The sequence below is a fragment of the Myodes glareolus genome, chromosome 1 (assembly GCF_982192425.1).
Source record: "Myodes glareolus chromosome 1, mMyoGla1.1, whole genome shotgun sequence".
Lineage (NCBI taxonomy): Eukaryota > Metazoa > Chordata > Mammalia > Rodentia > Cricetidae > Myodes > Myodes glareolus.
Genome location: NC_142026.1, coordinates 108430701 through 108444468, shown reverse-complemented (window position 1 = coordinate 108444468; position 13768 = coordinate 108430701). Strand labels below are relative to the sequence as shown.

Here is a 13768-nt window from a genome sequence, read left to right as displayed (position 1 = left end):
TATCTTCACTATATTTTTTAATTGGAAATTGGCATTTATTTCCTGTGCCTTTGTTTTGTCTTTATAGACTTTTAAGGCTGCCTGTGTTCTTATCTTTTGGATCAGCTCAGGATCCAAATCATACTAAGAAAAATGGGCTTATATAGTATTATGAAACCGAACTTTCCAGATGGAGGTATCCTTCAAATTAAAGGGTCTATTGAGCAGTTAGATTCTAGCCCGAGGAAGGGTCAGGTTCTGGGGTAAGATAGTTTGCGTTTGAGCAGCAAGACTATGTAGCAGGTGAAAAAAAAAATGTCCACTGGGCATAAAGCTAGGAGTATTTGCATAAGGAAAATTTAGAGACAAAAAGTGTAAGTTGGCTTTTGAACCTACATTGGCTGGAGGTTTGAGGACCTAGATAAGGAAGTGGGGAAACCTTGAGGGAAGAAGACAGTTCATAAACAGATGGACCCATTGCTTCTAGACTGGTTGAAATTGCAAGCAGAATGTGATGGTACATGTAGTAGCTGGGACCCAGTGAACTTGTATGAGAGTTTTGCCATAGATTCATAAATGTGGAAGGCTCCTGTTTGCAGCTATAGATTTTCTAATATCTCCCCCAGTCACTCTTCCTTTCCATTCTCTAGTTTTCTGATTAAATTTAGGACATCTGAATTTTTTTTTCCTTATCATTCTCCATTTAAAAGGAAAAATTGTCTTGAAGTAGTCACAACATGTACTTTGTCACTGACTGCCGAGCACGCTTTGAAAAAAAAAACACAGGTGGATTGTCTTTAAGGTTGTCTACTTTTCTTTTTTTAAGCTGGAAGTTATTTCTTTTCCCTCTCTACTTCTAAATAGAGCTGATGTTAGCACTTGCCTTATGCATATGCCCTGGCCATCTGTGTCTTATGACATTTGAAGGTCATTTGGAACCACCAATGAAATTATGGTTACAGCCCTCTGGATGAAGTTTGCTTTCTTCCTCATGTGCATTTGCCACAGTGTTGCTGATTGTTCTGAACATTTTGACTGGGGTTTCTGTCCCACCTGGTCTCCAGCCATTTAGCCCCAAAGAAACACACAGAGGTCTAAATTAATTATAAACTGATTTATCTATTAGCTCAGGCTTCTTATTAACTCTTATAACTTATATTAGCCCATAATACTTGTCTGTGTTAGCCACATGGCTTGGAACTTTTCTTGGAGAGGCAGTCACATCTTGCTTCCTCTGTGTCTGGATAATGACTGCAGACTGACTTTTTCCTCTCCCAGAATTCTCCTGTTCTCATTGACCCGCCTCTACTTCCTGCCTGGCCTCTTGCCAATCAGCGTCTTATTAAAATACCATTGACAGTGTACAGACCATTGTCCCACAGCATGAACTGTCCAGTTTATCAACAGTTTGTCAGCATTACTCCATATACACTCTTCCTCTTTTTATAGTCTACCACCAGTGCTTCTCAATCTTCCTAATGCTGTGACCCTTTAATACAGTTCCTCATGTTGTGGTGACCCCCCACAACCATACAATTATTTTTGTTTTTACTTCATAATTGTAGTTTTGCTAGTTATGAATTATAATATAAACATCTGATATGCGGGATACCTGATATGCAACCCTGGTGAAAGGGATGTTCAACCCCCAAAGGGGATTGGGACCCACAAGTTGAGAACCACTGGTCTAACACAGGTATAGATATCATTTTACTTTTAATGTTTCCTTTTAGTGTTTGCCTGGCTACTAGAAGATTTGTTTAATGTCCCTATAGTTTTCCTAGGCACAGGATGGCTTTTCTACTTTAAATCTGAATGCTTAGGAAGAACTAAGAAGGATAACTATTACCTTTGCCTTGTCTAGAACATGTCCATGTGTTTAATTATTGTCAGGAGATTTTTTTCTTGTTTTTTAAAATCGAACTTATTTATATATTTATGTTTTAGAAGAGCATAAGACCGTTGTTAGTGTGTACATGAAAACACCTATTGAAGGACAACACATTAAGACATTGTACATAATTTAATATTGTCCTTAGTGCTATTTTAATATTAAATTTTAAAATATTATTTGAAATTTTGTGTTCTATCGACAAATACTTTGTTAGTATTTATTTAAGACATTGTAAGTCAGTAGCAACAGTTTTGATAAGCTTGTGAGATATCAAAGCATTCTATTTTTAGGTTGACTTGGGCTAGCATGCAAGAAGTAGAGTTTGATAACTGATAGAAAGAGAGGGAGCAAAGGAGAGGAGATAGAGCAGGAGGGAGAGAGAAAGAACAAGAATGAGAATGAGTAAGAGACTATGAATATGAAAGAATGTATAGATCTGCTGTCATTCAGCACACAGAAATTCCTGGCCAACATCCAATGTATATTTTCTAGATCTCAGATCTTGAAGTTAATTATTAAAGATTTTGGGTTTTTTTGTTGTTGTTGTTGTTGTTTTTCTTTTTTTGACAAGCTCCCATGCCTCAGACTGGCCTCCAACTCAATAGAGAACAGAGAGTGATCTTGAGCTTCTGATTCTCCTCTCTTTACGACTTGAACTGCTGGGACTGTAGGCATGCATTATCAATCACGCCTGGTTTTGTGCAGTGTTGAGGACCAAACCCAAGGCTCTGTGTGTTCTCAGCAAGCTGTCTGTCACCTGAACTGCATCCTCTGCCCCTTGAGTCTCGAGGGAATTTTTCACCTTGGTGTTCTTTTACCTGTTTGTGTTCATCCCTGTTTAACAGATGATAGCAAATTGAACTTTGAGATTTTGAGAACTAATAAAAGTTGTGATAGAGGGGCTTTAGATGTTGAGTTTGGGAATGTCTGGAGGTGGAATGGCCTTTGGTCTTTGTTAGTGATTCTCCTCTTTGAGTCTTCTCTAGAAGTACTTTTTGTTTTTTTTTGAGATAGGGTTTGTCTGTAGCTTTGGAAACTGCCCTGGAACCAGTTCTTGTAGACCAGGCTAGCCTCAAACTCACAAGAGATCCGCCTGCCTCTCTCCTGAGTGCTGGCATTGAAGATGTGTACGACCACCACCATCCGGCCCCTCTAAAAGTGTTTTTTGATAACTTGATAGTCTCCCCAGAGAGAAAGTAGGATCAGAAATTAGAAAACTAGAGAGAAAAAAACTGTAATTTCAAAGTGCTGTGAAAATTAATGGATGAAATTACTGGACACTGATCCCTGTGTTAAAGCCATTGTACAGGTATGGAAGAGAGCAAGCCGAGAGACTTGTGAGGAAGTCAGGCTCAATAATGAGTTTCAGGAAAACTCTAGAAGGCTGGGAGAAAGAGACCCAGGGAGGAAAGGGTGTCAGGAAGGGGGTCTTTATACACTGATATCATTAAACACCCTCAGCTGAGTGGCTTATAAAAGACAGTCTGCTTACAGTTTGAAATGTTGGTAAATCTAAGATCAGGATACTTTCAGGGTCAGGGCCTACGCCTATGAGCCCAGCCAGCTGAGGCTGAGCCAGGAAGGGCCTGAGATCCACACCAGACTAGATTATACAGCAAGATCAGGCCAAAAAAGATGGTGAGTGTTGGAGGGGGTGCCTTCTCTTTGTGTCTTCAGACGGTGGAAGAGGCTGTGCAGCTTCCTGTTACATCACCTTGAATGGCAGGAAGTTGGTGGATCTATGTGGAGGTGAAAACATCTGTTTAGATCATAGCATCTAAATATGTAGGCATCCTCAAATAATCTGAATCTGGGTAATGTTTGAGTAGGGAAGACATCAGTTGAGGATCAGTGTTCAGTAACTCGAGAGAGGAAGTGAAATTCTTACTGTGGAAGGTGTGGTCGCTACCACAGGGCTTGAATCTGTGTTAGGAGCTAACTACCACAGGGGTCATGACTTAGATGCTTACATTAGAGCGTTGTCAGACCTTTATAGTTCAGGAAGAGCTGGAATATCCTGCCTTCATCTGGTTGTGGGTGTCTTTTATCATGTGTCTCATGCTGAAGTATTGGAGAACTTGACTAAATGGCCATCTCTGATAAAGGTACTCAGCTCAGAAGAATACATCCAAGGAATAGTTTTTATTGTACAGATTGAGAAACCAGAACAGAACACTGGCAATGCCTATCTTACAAACAACAGGCCAAGTCTTTCTTACAGCTTAGCACTAGTTACATCATGTGAACTCCCCCTTGTGTATCCTTCTGTTTCCTTTAGGAAGCCTACTTTCAATTAAATATTGGGGAGAAGAGTCACAGAGACATAGGACAATGCTTTTGTCAGTGTTAAAATTTCTCACTTCTCTTGCTTCTCTGCTGGCCGCTTTTCACGTCTCTAATTTCTGTGTAGTTTTTAAACAACTAAATAAAAAACTTTGGAAATTAAGTGGCTTCTGCTATCTCAGAAAGGCTGAATTCTATAATAAAATGTTGGAAAGCTCTCAAGTGCCTGTGATGGTGAATAGTCCTTCAGCCTAGGGAGGTGAAGATGAAGAGAAACATCGTTTTGTTCCAAGACCCATAGAGTTGAGAGGTAGAAACACAAGCTCGAGAAGGCCCCCAGAATGCAGGATGTGGTAAGGGCTGAGGGAAGTCTGTACAGGAGAGATGATACCAGCTCCCACAGGGGAAAAAAAAAAGTACCAAGAAATGAAGTTGAGTCATGACAGCTGGAGAACAGATCACCCTGCAGAGTTTCGCACAGAATGCAAAGCAGCTGCTGGTGTTTATTTTCCAGGTGGCTATACAGCTGCCAAAACCAAAAGAGGAAGGAATCCTGGAGAAAGGACTTGTGGATCCTGGTGCCAATGAATTAGAGTTCTGGTGACAAGATGAGTTGAGTAGATAGACAAACTCCACTTGATATTCTTTGAACCAATATCTCATGATCCTGGAATTTTTATGCCCAGCCCTACTCTGCATATCTTCATTCTTGGAAGATAATCTTAAAAAATATTGGAACTCCTTGTTCCAATCTGGCTAGTTGTTATGTCTGTATGTTATGAGGAAATAGTACCTCTAAGGAACTGGTTGAGCTGAGGAATAAACAGGAGCCAAGTCTACCAGGAGCCAAAGCTCTAAAGAAGAGCTGTGTCTACGACCCCTGTTTCATGGGTCCTGTGTCTGTGCCTAGGAAGGGAGTGGATGCCTGCTACTCGCCACCCCCATCCCCTATCACTGCTCCCAAGTCATCTTTGTGCCTTCCCTAACTTCTTAGTAGACCTCATGGCGGCGTCTGCCTGTCTCTTAATTCTTGTAGTGATGTTGACATAGAATGAAGAACTTTTAAGGCAAAACAAAAGCCACAACAATGACAAAATCCCAAAGAGGCAAGAGTTCAGCTTAGCCACCTATTTTTGGTAGAAGTGATGCAGCCAAGTATTCAAAGCTACTTGTGAACTTTGCCAATATGGTTTTCTTCTGATTTTGTTCAGGTAAATACTGTGTAAATAAATGAAGTTTGTTCATTTGCTCACTGATTTTTCTGTGTAAATCCAGGTGTGGTTCAGCATAGCTATAGTCCTAGTCAGTGCTCAGAAGGCTGAGGTAGAATGATTCTGCATTCTAGGGTAGCCTAGGATAAATATCAAGACTCCTTCCCTCCTCTTCCACCCCCACCAACCTTCATTGCCTGTTGTTGCTTTGCTGTATGTCACAATCGGTGCATTCGCCAAATAATCAGAAAACAACACCTAAGATGTTCGGGGGCTTAATCTTTAAAGGGAAATCAGAAAGAAATGAGTCAATTCTATTTTTCTCCTCTATGCAAACCATAAAGGATGGCAGTTTACATGAACAGTGAAAATTAAATTTGTAGCCCTTAAAAGGATGGCAATTAGGCTGGATACAGAGAGAGAGGTCTTTCTCCCTGGAGTGTTTCTCCTGTGTGTGGGGAGGGGCATTGTGGTACAGTTGGCCAACCAGTTTCTCTCTGCCTTTAGGCATTGTCAGGGTTCTTTGTTCCTGGACATCAGGCACTCCTAATAATTACTACTTTCAGCTAAACCACAGCCAGCATTCACTTCCAAAGGAAGTCACAGTCACTTCAGCTGAGCAGCTGCTGATGGACAGGGCCATTACACAGTATTAATAGCTTAGCCACTCACTGTAGTATGGATGACTTCTTTACCACCTCTGCAGCAGGGAAAGGAACCCGCTGATTAGAAGCCCACTTTTTGTATTTAACATGGAGATAACAGATAAAGAAGAGTGAGATTTGAGAATTTAGGAAAAGGGGTTTTCAAAACAACGTTTTGTTTGTTTTTAATGGGTTATATTTGAAGTCATTCTTCAGAATGACACCAATTGTGTTCTATAACGTGTCCTGGAAAATGTTTTGGCCATGTCAAATGGTATCTAGAAGGTTGGTGGCATAACAGGGAAAAGGAATTTATTGAGGGCCTGAGAAGACTGGGAGAGAATTTCTTGAAGCAGGCTGCAAGGGAGGTAGAGGGTGAGTTTCACACTACTAAAAGAGAATGCTTTTTGTTTGTTTGTTTGCTTGTTTTGTTCTTGATATTTGTTTTTGTTTTTTGAGACAGGGTTTCTCTGTAGCTTTTGGAGCTTGTCCTGGAACTCACTGTAGACCAGGCTGGCCTCAAACTCACAGAGATTCACCTGTCTCTCTGCCTCCCGAGTGCTAGGATTAAAGGCATGTGCCACCACCACCCGGCTGTTTTTGTTGTAAAATAGTGGTTAAGGGAACAGATACTTGGTCTTAGCTCATGTATGGGTAATACTACGTGCAAGGGCCATATCTAGATAGACATAGGTAGGCAACTCACTGTCTTGTTCAAGTAATATATTTTACTACAAATTGCTTTTCTTGAGATTAGCCATCTAGGTAATGTGCCACAAAATCTTTAGAATACAGGCTCTAGGTATTTTTATGTGACACTTTAAGTCATTGGGTTCTGATCCAAAGCAGTCATGGTCTAGCTGTTAATATGTTGGAATTTAGCTTTTGTTTTGGGCCTTTTGCCTCTATATTTCTTTCCCTGACAGATCAGCAGCGTAAAATCATTCACAAAGTGTAAATATTTATTTTCTTTGGTCACTTTGGCTGAGGAGGTGTATTGGGGTTCTGGTTGGTGCTACAGATTCCCTTAGAAGTGTACAGCAGAAGAGTCTCGAGCAGCATGTTAGGGAAGCCAGGGGATGTGTATTTGATTAAGGTTGAAGGGTAGATGATGACTTCACAAATGGAATGGCTGGGTAGGTGCTGTCAATTCATCTGGGAGTTAAGAACAGGCCAATCCAGTAGTCCTCTGTGAAGACTGAATTGTATTGTCTGATGAGACTGTGAAAAAGGTAACAGGGGAGTAGGTTATAAGGTGTGGGAGTAGGTACAATGGAACAATCCCTTTCTACACTGTGAATATATATAGCTCTCACTGGTTTATATAAAGCCGACCTGGCAGTAGTTGGGCAGGTAGTTAGCCAGGAAAACCAAACTGAGAATGAAGGAAAGAAGAACGGAGTCAGAAGAGACGCCAGCCATTCATACAATCAAACAGGATGTGTAAATAATGAGGTAACAAGCCATGAGCCACATAGCAAAGCATAAATAGAAATATGGGTTAACTTAAATGTAAGAGTTAGCTAGTAAAAAGCTTGAGCTATCGACCAAGCATTTATAATTCATATTTGGTCTCTGAGTCGGTTATTTGGGATCAGGCAGTCGGGACAGGAAATGTCAGTTTACAAATAGGAGGAGGGAGGATCCCAAAAATCACGATGGTTGAAAGGGATACCATAATGTGATTTCAGGAAGACAAATGGGAGGTGTGGACTAGCAATTGTGAAGATGAGAAGTCCTAGGTCCAGCGTAGGTGCCCAGTGATGCTGCAGGAAGGGCTTGTAAACAGGACATAACTTGAGAGAAATGCTGATGCTAGCTGAGCAATGGCTTCAGAATTATCTCAGAAGGAAAGGGTTTAAGACGATTACCCTCTGAGTTGGGGCTTTTAGGATGGGAAGGGAGGGAAAGGAATGAGCTAAGCTTGTGAAAGTACATAGTTAAGTTTAGAAAGGTGAGGAAAAGGTTCTTGGCTCTTCATTAGGGTCTAAAGGTGTCAAAGCATGGGCTTTACCTTGCCCTAACCAGAAAAGCAAAAAAAAAAAAAAAAAAAAAAAAAAAAAAAAAAAAAAAAACCTCCAAGAGGATCAGAGGGGTGGGCCTTGTAGCTTGATTGACAGCAAGTGGAGATATGAGGAGGACTCGATAAGAGACAGGCCAATGAGATTTGAGCGTTTCTTTAGTCCTGTGGGAGAGATTTCTGAAAGTGGTTGTGCTAGCTCTTATAATTTGTTATAAGCTAACAGCTTTGATAGCAATCTTTTTTATTCTTCCTAAGAGACAGGCAATCATGTAGTTCTGGCAGGTCCTTCCCCTATCATCTTCTCTACCCCAGACCTGTTATAACTAGCATGGTTCTATATCCAGTTACTAACCACAATGAAGTCTTGTGTGGCTGTGCCTGGATTAATGGCTTATATACCTACTAACAGTGAAATTCCTATTCTATCTTAAGAGTACAGTAGGTGGATCAGAATGATAGAAATGTCTTGCCAGGTGAGGTCAGGGGTCACAGACATCTGCATTCCTTAATGAAGGTAGACACCTTGTCAAGTTAACATTTGTTTGAATTAGATTTGAGACACGTCAGACACAGAGAAAAGGGCATGAATCCAGATGGTGCCATGGTCCCCCCACCAATCACATAACAAAGGGGAGAATGCTTTGCTATGGAATGAGTATGGCTTCTAGTTGTTGCCTGAGTTCCTAAAAGAAGTCCAGAAGTCAGTGTGGGAGGGATAGAGTGCATCTGGGTAAAGGGAAGAGGCAGATGGGAAGGTTCCATAGACAAAGAGTGGAATTAAAGCAGGAGAGGAGTTGGGAGGGGAAAGGCAGAGGCTTACCACATGAATGGTTGGGAGGCTGGTGACCCAGAGAGAGAAGTTAGGCTCTAGGTTGAGCAGGAACTTGGATACATTTAAAGGGGAATCCTCAAGATTTTCATTTGGGGCTGGGTTTAAGGAAGGCAAGCTGCTGTTAGGAGATCTAGAAGGAATTTACTACATCTTTCCTACAAGGGAAAGTCCTATGACAAGTTCATGAAAACCTGAATATAGGAATCTCTGAGTTCTTTCTTTAACAATGTCAGAGATACAGAATGATATTGGGAGTCAACATGACATTAAGGGGCCAGTATTACTTGTCTTCTGAGAGTCTACTGGTGTAGGAGGGTCTTCTTTCTATGTGTTGCTTTCATTGGTTAAATAAAGAAACTGCCTTGGCCTTTTGATAGGGCAGCCCTTATGTGGGCGTAGTAGACAGAACAGAATCCTGGGAAGAAGGTAAATGTGGCATATGCCATGAAGCTCCGGCCTGAGAGGGACGTAGGTTAGAATCTTGCCAGTAAGCCACAGTCTTGTGGTGATATACAAATTAATAAAAATGGATTAATTAAGATGTGAGAGTTAGCCAATAAGAGGCTAGAGCTAATGGACCAGGCAGTGCTTAAATAAATAGAGTTTTCTGTGTAATTATTTTGGGGGTTAAGATAGCCAGGTGGTGGAATGTGCCTGCCACTCCTCATTACTACAGGCTACAAAGGCCACATATTGCTGCAAAAGAAAAGAAGCCACTTAAGAGGTTTTAAAACACAGAATTTACACTAATTTTGAAGAGTAGATCCCAGGGATGAGATAGAGTAAATGAAGAATGTATAATCCATGGAGGGTCATTAAGGGGCAACGTCCATCCAGAATGTTTCCTCTATTGGTGATAGACCACCCAATTGTCTGCAAGAGTCCTGAAGCAAACATTCTTAGGCATGCCCCAAGAATAAAGGTGAAGTGAAATTGGAACCCAGTTTTGCTTTAGAGTCCCTTATTTATTGTTGGGACCAATAAATCAGTTGACCAGGTTGAGCCTGTCTTTAGAAGGGAACTCAGAGACTAAACTTGGCTCTAGGCTTGCCATGAGGTGAAAGTGTGACTCACTGTCAGAAAGAAGTGAAAGTCTGGTCACTGCGTCTCTCAGGTTAAGATCAGGAAGTGTGTCTGGGAGAGGGGATGGTAGACATGCAAACAGCAGCCATGCACACTGAACTGCAGATTCTGGGAAAGAAGGTATAACTCAGTAGGCACCAGCCATCTACTTCTTGGTCTCTCCAACTCCTGAGAGAAGAAAGAAAAATGAGAGGAATGGGAGACGCGGGGCTCCTTGAGAAGGAATTAGACATTAACATGCTTCCATGACAATTGTACCAGAGGTAAGGGGGAGGGGACTCATAAAATTAGAAAAGCAGTGCCCACCTGATGCTACAGACGATAGCACTCTGTCCTCCTTTATCCCCTACCTTCAGGTTCTATCAAAGAGCTGTCTTCTCCGGGTACCTTTAGTTGTGAACAAGATGTAAGTAAGGCTTTTGCAAAAAGACCGAAAGGGACTCTTTAGTTTGGACCCTACAGGATAAGGGTGGCCCAGAGCCCCAGTCCAGGGGGACTTTGAGTCATACTGGAGAGAAGCCCTGGCCAGAGACCTTCAGGTTTTCACAGATGATTTGGTTGACAAGTAGCGGAGTCGACAGCAGAGGCAGCAGTACTGACTGGATAGATGAACTTCATAGTGAAATGGCAATAGGGAAGCTGTGCTAGACTGAATGAGAATGGCCCCCACAGGGTTGTATATTTGAATTAGTAGTGGGGAGGATTAGGGCTTGTGACCTTGTTGAAGAAGACATTGTCACTAGGGGTAAGATGTGAGGTTTCTGTAGTACACACCATTCCTAGGTTAATTCTCTTTCTACCTCATGTTCATGGTAAGATTTCCACTACTGTTCCTGGACCACACCTACCTGCCTGCTGCCATGCTCCCCAAAATGATGGCTATGAACTCATCCTCTGGGATTATAAGCCCCCATTAAGGGCATACCCCTATAAGTTGCCTTGGCCATGATATCTCCTCACAGTAATAAAAAAGTAGCTACAACAGTAGATGACCTTTCCAGACATGGGAAGAGGCAGCACAGAGGCAGACAGGTAGAAATCAGAGTGTAAAGCTTCTTTGATTTGGATGCTGCTAGACTGTACCATCCATATTCAGGGCATGATTTCCCATGGAAAATAACCTGATCAAGAAGAGCTTTTCAATTGTGCGCAGTGCCTTATCTCTCAGGTGATTATGTATCCAGTCAACTTAGATGGACCATCACAATGAATATAACAGCCATTTAAGGATGCTAATTATAGACTGTTTCATCAAGATCAATTTGGTCTAGCTATATGCACCACAAGCAACTGTTGAGACAGAATCAAGGTCTATCCTTGTGACTCTGTTTGGTATAATAAACTGACCCCTGAAAAAGAAATGATTCTGTTAACCCAAGTTTTCCCAACTTTTGCTGAGTTAACTTGGAGAAAGTTTTAGTCCCCAGACCTTATTACCTCATCTAGAAAAGGATGAGAATGTTGTAAAATATTTTATAATACTATCTTTACATTTATGTTTCAATAAATGTGATTTTATATAAAATATATGTAACTATTATGATTAATAGCAATATCGTGGTCTGAGTTGCAACGTTTTGCTCTGATTAGGCTAAGATACAAAAATAAATGCGGCTCTTCTGTTTTGTGTCCCCCACTCTTGTTACTTCTTGTATAGAAATAAAAGTAAAGTGGAGGGAAGGTTTCAAAATGACTCAGTGAGTGAAAGTACGTGTTAATAAGTCTGCTGACCTGAGTTCAGCTCCCATCCTCAGACTCACAGGAACAGACGTAACTCTCCAAAATCCTCTCTATATAGGCCATGCTACCTACCTACCTACCTACCTACACACACACACACACACACACACAAACACACACAGACACACACACACAGACACACACATACTAATGATAATAGTAAAAGTAGTAAACAGGGTAAGAAATATAATGGAAGGTGTAGTAATTTTTTCATATTTGGAAGGAATTGTTGTAAGAAATAAAATACAAAACTATGGACTATTATCCAAGGACTTCAAGAAAACAAAGGTCACAAAACTTTTGCCTCTGAAAGAGACAAAGTAAAGGGTCAGAGTTGAAGCACTACATGCAGCCCTGAAGACATGGGGGATTCTCTCCGTGTCCTTCCAAAGGTCTTCTGACATGCATTGACAATGGAGAGATTGGCAGGAAAAAGGGTGAGTGCATGTGTTTAACGTGGTTGTGTGCATCAGAAGCTTTAAGATGTGCAACTTAGAGAAGGTCATATGAATGAAATATAAATACTCTCTAATAGGGGAGAAAGAAATAGAGCCAGAGATATAGACAGAGTTTTTTTGTCCTGACAGCCTGCTCCCAAATAACCAGCAGTCACTTCCCAAATAATTGGCTCAGAGACTTAATATAAATTATAAAAGCTTGGCCAATAGCTCAGACTTTTTACTAGCTAGCTCTTACAACTTAACCTATTTCTATTAACCTTTATGTTGTCCCAAAACTCATGGCTTTTACCTCTATCCCATTTTGTGTGTCCTACTCGTTTTCTGTTTGGTGTCTCCTTTTTGCCTCTATTCATCCTCTTCCCATCATTTTCAGTTTGACTTTTCCACCTAACTATCCTGTTCAGCTGTTGGTCAGTCAACTTGTTTATTAAACCAATCATATCAACATATATTCACACAGTGTAGAGAAAGATTATTCCATATCACAGAGAGTCGTTGATACCTTCAGGGGATACTAAATGATTTTTAGCAGAAATAAATGAGCCCCAATGGGAAACCACAGATTGAGACGAAGTTGCTCTCAGCTCTAGGGATGGCTGCCCCCAGTTAAGGAAGCAAGATGTCAATGTAAATGTGATCTTACACATACAGAGTTTCTGTAGAAATCCTGCAAATTGCATCATCATAGAAATTGATGGAGAGTCCATCTGGGTATAGTGAAGGTTGTTGGTACGTTTTCCTCTCCAATGGTTAATGTTTCCTAGTTACTTGGTGAGGTTCCTAGGGAGTATGCTTAAAGAGATCATATTTCATTGAGAAGATGTTTACTCTGTCAGAGCAGAGGATGTGAGAAAGTCCTTGCATGCTTTGGGGCAGAAAAAAAAAGAAGAGAAAATTAGATAGCCTTTGCTTCAGAGGAAGGTCCTAAGGCTTTCCACCTTCTTTTAATTCAAAAACATGCCTGAACCATACTTTGAAGTATTGTTTTCTAAGCCTTAAGGAGGTAGAGTGCAAAAAATAAAAATGGGACCAGATTACTAAATATACATTTCAGTTCACATCCTATAGTTACAAATACATCTGCCTTCTGGTGACTTTAGAAAGAGACCAGGGATGACCAATGGGCACAGAGGTAAATACATATTGTCAAACTCCATGTTGGGAATGATGCTCACCCTTTATTAGGGATGGATACGCGTGAATAATTAAGGACACTGGCACGGTGGGGCTTTTGAAATGATATATTTATTTTTTGTCTTATAGTATCAATATGAAGATACTATTAGAATACATCCCAGTTTATTTCAGGTTATTATTATTAAAAATTTTTACCTCCTCCCACTTTCCTCCCCCTCCGTCCACTCCCCCTCCCCCTCCCTCTCCAGTCCAGAGAGCAGTCAGGGTTCCCTACCCTGTGGGAAGTCCGAGGTCCCCCCACCCCATCCAGTTCTCATCCCAATTTTTTTTTTATGAAAGCCTGTAAAACTAAACGAAAACAAACAAAGAAGTAGGTCAAGAGGCACTGGGAAAGCATTCCTGCTTCTCTCAGTAGGGATTTCTGGAATATTGCCTGCAGAATAATATGCCCCCTTGTCAGATCCATTAGGAGTGTGTTTGA

The 13768-nt window shown here is 41.1% G+C and overlaps 1 protein-coding gene across 4 annotated transcripts in view; it reads left to right on the top strand.

Annotated features, from left to right (window-relative positions):
- Arhgap18 (Rho GTPase activating protein 18) overlaps nt 1-13768 on the top strand; it is a 147229-nt gene that overhangs the window by 60208 nt on the left and 73253 nt on the right. The window contains exon 1 of one of the 4 annotated variants that reach the window (XM_048425129.3): nt 10067-10212. The exons of the other annotated variants lie outside the window; for them this stretch is intronic. The gene's annotated coding sequence lies outside the window, so the exon portion shown is untranslated. Of the gene's footprint in view, nt 1-10066; nt 10213-13768 lie in introns of those variants that run through there. 4 annotated transcript variants of the gene reach the window in all.